This window comes from Solanum dulcamara, chromosome 5, assembly GCF_947179165.1.
Source record: "Solanum dulcamara chromosome 5, daSolDulc1.2, whole genome shotgun sequence".
In the NCBI taxonomy this organism is placed as follows: Eukaryota; Viridiplantae; Streptophyta; class Magnoliopsida; order Solanales; family Solanaceae; genus Solanum; species Solanum dulcamara.
Window position 1 is genome coordinate 10,242,256 of NC_077241.1, and position 2,907 is coordinate 10,245,162.

At 37.8% G+C, this 2,907-nt stretch overlaps 1 non-coding gene across 1 annotated transcript; it reads left to right on the forward strand.

The window, feature by feature from the left end:
- The first annotated feature begins 1,296 nt into the window (after nt 1–1,296).
- On the forward strand, nt 1,297–1,403 carry LOC129890900 (small nucleolar RNA R71). The gene has a single exon (XR_008767086.1). It is a non-coding gene; the product is annotated as a small nucleolar RNA R71 (small nucleolar RNA).
- Nucleotides 1,404–2,907: the final 1,504 nt, after the last annotated feature.

Sequence of the window (2,907 nt, forward strand, 5' to 3'; positions counted from 1 at the left end):
ATTTTCAAAACCCATTTTCTTAAACATAGAGGTGGCATCAAATTGATACTTTCCCCCAAGTCACAAAAGCCTCTTGCATTCACACAACTGGCAATAGTAACCTGTATCGTAAAACTCCTTGGATCTTTCTGCTTTGTTAAGAGATTAACTTTATTCAGAATTCTTAAACTGCACTCCTCAGTGAGTGTTATTATTTCATACTTAGTCAGCTTGTTCTTTTTGGCCACAATGTCCTTGACATACTTAGCGTACTTAGGGATACCCTGCAAAACATCAATCAAAGGTAAGTTAATTTGTACCTGTTTCAGCATGTCGATGAACTTATCAAAACATTTCTCCTCCTCCTTTTTCTTGAACTTTTGTGGGAATGAAGGAGGAGGTTTTTTTTAATTCTTCATCCTCCTTTTTCCTGTGGGATTCACCTTCTTCCCAAACTTCTCCTTTACTTTTCACCGCATACGATTTCATTTGGGGAGTCAATTTAGTTAGTGGCAGATTACTATGGGTACTTACTGCATTTATCTGTTTGGAGTTTGGATCAGTATTACCTGGCAAACCTCCTTGTTGGCAAGAGTTCTATGCACTTGCCAACTACTTAAGTTATTTTTCTAGATTCTGAGTAGCTAACTGATTTTGACGAACATCTGCAGCTAACTTAGCTTGGTCAATCATGAGCTGTTTTAACATGTCCTCTATGCTCATGCTTCCTATTTTACTGAGCTCTAGTTACCATGTCCTTGATTTTTGTATTGTTGCCTTCCTCTTTGTGGTAAGAATTGGGTCTACCCTTGATGCGGATTTCCACCCCATGAGAAGTTCGGGTGGTTTCTCCAATTAGGGTTGTGAGTATTTTTATAGTTCTGGTTACCTCCTCCCCTTTGTGCATTACCCACAAAGTTTATAGACTCCGGATTAGCTCCACAATAATCTGTTACATGCCCACTACTTCTATAAACCTGACACCACATTGTTTGTTGTTGAACCATATTCATTCCCGCATTCTGCTGTCCCAATGCTAAATTTCTAAAATGTGTGGACATCATATTTTGCATTGATGCAATTTGTGCAGTCAAGGCTGTCATGGCATCGACTTCCAACACTACTGCTTTTTTCTGTACCACAGGCCTAGAATTCCCTCTATTCCACTCAAGATTTCCCTAAGATATGTGGTTTAGCAGTGTAAATAGCTCATCATAAGTTTTCTCCAGCGCTTATCCACCTACAACAGAGTCAAGGAGATTTTTGGTGTTGGGTTTCAACCCTTCAATAAAGGTGTGGACCAACACCTCATTCGCCTGATGGTGGTAGGGACAATTGATGAGTAGAGATTTAAACTTGTCCCAAGCTTGATATAAATTCTCTCCAGCTTTTTGTTTAAAGCTTAGGATTTCACTTCTCAACTTAGCTGTCTCTTCTAAAGGAAAGAACCTGATTAGAAACTTACGAGCTAAGTCATGCCAAGTAGTAATGGAATTGGGCGGTTACGACTTCAACCACTCTTTACCTCCCCCAACAGCAAAAAGGGAAACGACATTAACCTCACATAATCAGGAGACACCCCAGTTGGCGTGTACATATCGCTGATTTCCAGAAAGTTCTGGATGTGTACTTGGGGATCTTTGTGAGGCAACCCATTAAACTGTCCATTCGTGTGAAAAAACTATACCATATTCTGTTTCAGCTCAAACCGACCTCTAGCTGGCGGTTTCTAAATACTAAAGGTGGTATTTACTGTGAGCGGGACTGCCATATCATACACTATCCTTTTTGCCATCTCTATAGGTATCTCTTATGGCAAGACCTCATCTGGCAAACTGTTATTATTATCCAGGTTGAGTTTCTGTGTTGGGTATTGAGAGGCCGCTTTTTGCCTTTGTTGATGGAAAAATCATTCAGGCTCAGATAATGACTCTACAAGATCCTGATATCTCGCCAGTGTAATGCCTCAGTTACCTACAAGTTTACATAGCTAAGATCAAGTTGTCAACACTAGCACGATCAATATAGAAACTTTGAAAAGAACAAATTGCCTAATTTAAAGTTTTCGGCAACAGCGCCAAAAACTTATTGCGTCAGATGAACACGCAAGTGTACATGGTCTCACAAGTAATATAGTAGCTCTTTTGAGCTGGATATCGAACCCATAAAGACTTTATGAAGACCACTTATTTCTTTTTAAAGGACTATACCGATTATGCGTGTTGTAAGAAATTGAGATAATTTTATCACTAAATCCTTTATTATAAGAAAAATTACTACTACTATAATTAATGCAAACGTTACACAAAAAATCAGATTATAAAAAGTCCAGGGCTGTAGCGTAATATGAATTCAAACATAAATTTTCCACTTTTAGTCTCTGATGAGTTATTTAACTACTGATTTATAGGATTGGTAGTACAATTATGGTTTTTCGACCTCTAATTGCCTATCTTTATTAACAACCTAACTAAATCTTTGAGCGGGGATAGGCATGAATCAATAAAAAGGCATTAAGCTATCTTCCTATTTATTAATCAAACGAGGTATACGGGTATGTGTCATTAGCATCTTGTATACGAATCACCCTAAGTTACCCTAGCATGAACACGTTTCCTATATTCTTTGTTCTATCTCCTCGCCTTCTTCCAAATTCAAGGTAGACAACACATGTATTCTAATGCTGGCCAAACATTACAATTGTTAAAGCAAAAATGTAGGAGTAATTATAATTAACAACTCATCATCGATCAAAGAGTAGATCATATTACGTCATTACTTCATAGCTACATCTCCAGAATAAGAGCGCTTAGCCACTTATGTTCAATGTAAACACACAATACAATAGTTCATACACTTTAATGATCAAAAGAAAAGAGAAGAAAAGGGAAACCTAAAGTGCGTGTACTCTCTTCTCAGAGTTCTTTC